At 81.2% G+C, this 851-nt stretch overlaps 1 protein-coding gene across 3 annotated transcripts in view; it reads right to left on the reverse strand.

Annotated features, from left to right (window-relative positions):
- Positions 1–615, reverse strand: part of RALA (RAS like proto-oncogene A) — a 31640-nt gene extending 31025 nt beyond the window's left edge. The window contains exon 1 of one of the 3 annotated variants that reach the window (XM_053965237.1): positions 514–615. The gene's annotated coding sequence lies outside the window, so the exon portion shown is untranslated. The remainder of the gene's footprint in view (positions 1–513) is intronic. The other 2 variants (XM_053965246.1, XM_053965253.1) reach the window with 2 other exon arrangements.
- Positions 616–851: the final 236 nt, after the last annotated feature.

An 851-nucleotide genomic window follows, 5' to 3' on the forward strand; every position in this document is an offset into this window, starting at 1 on the left:
GCCCCTTTGTTCGGTGTGCCGCCGCGGCAGCACCCCACCCTCCGCAGGTACGGGCGGCGCCCGCCACCGCCCCGCAGCCCCAAGAAGCCGCACCCGCCCGCCGCCGCAACAGGCGGCCGGATGCCGGCGCGGCCCCACCGCCCCCTCCCCATTGTTTCCGCGCCTGGGCGGGCCATGGCCGCAGGTCGCCAAGGTCGACGCCTGTAACCTTCAGGGAGCGGTCATCAGGCCCCCGCATGAGGTTCGGGGCGCCGCCCGCCCGTCCGCACACCCCGGGGTGGGGCCGGCAGGCGTACACTGCCGGCCGGGGACGGCGAGGCGGCAGCCGCACCCCGACACCAATTCCCGGGCGGCGCAGAGCGGCGGGCGAGGAGCCGCCGGAAGCCCCCGCTCGCACGGCAACTTCCCCAGAGAGCTCCCCCGGCGCGGGCGGAGCCGGGTCCTTGCGTTCCCCCCAGCCCCGGCCCCGGCGGCTTCACCCCGGCCCGGCCCGGCCGCGCGCCCCCGTCTCACCTGCGGCGGTGGTGCCGGCGGCGCCCGAAGAGCGCGCGGGGAGGGGCGGAGCGCGCGAGGTGAGGCCCTGGCACCGCCCCCGCGCGCACGGCCGGCGGCGCGCGCGGCCCGGGGCGGAGGGCGGGCGCGGCCGGGGCGGGGCGGGGAGCGCCGCTGCAGAGGCCGCAGCGTCGTCACCGGGTGCGGCCCCCCCGCCCCGCGGGCGGAGCGCGGTGTCAAGGGCTGAGGCGCGCAGGCGCAATGCCGGCCAAGGCGGGGCGGCACGGCCGGGCCCGGTTCCCGGAAGGGGGCGGCTGCTTCCGTCTGCGACGCTTGTGGGGCCGGGCCAGGCGGGGCGC

Source organism: Vidua chalybeata, chromosome 1, assembly GCF_026979565.1.
Source record: "Vidua chalybeata isolate OUT-0048 chromosome 1, bVidCha1 merged haplotype, whole genome shotgun sequence".
NCBI classification, from domain to species: Eukaryota; Metazoa; Chordata; class Aves; order Passeriformes; family Viduidae; genus Vidua; species Vidua chalybeata.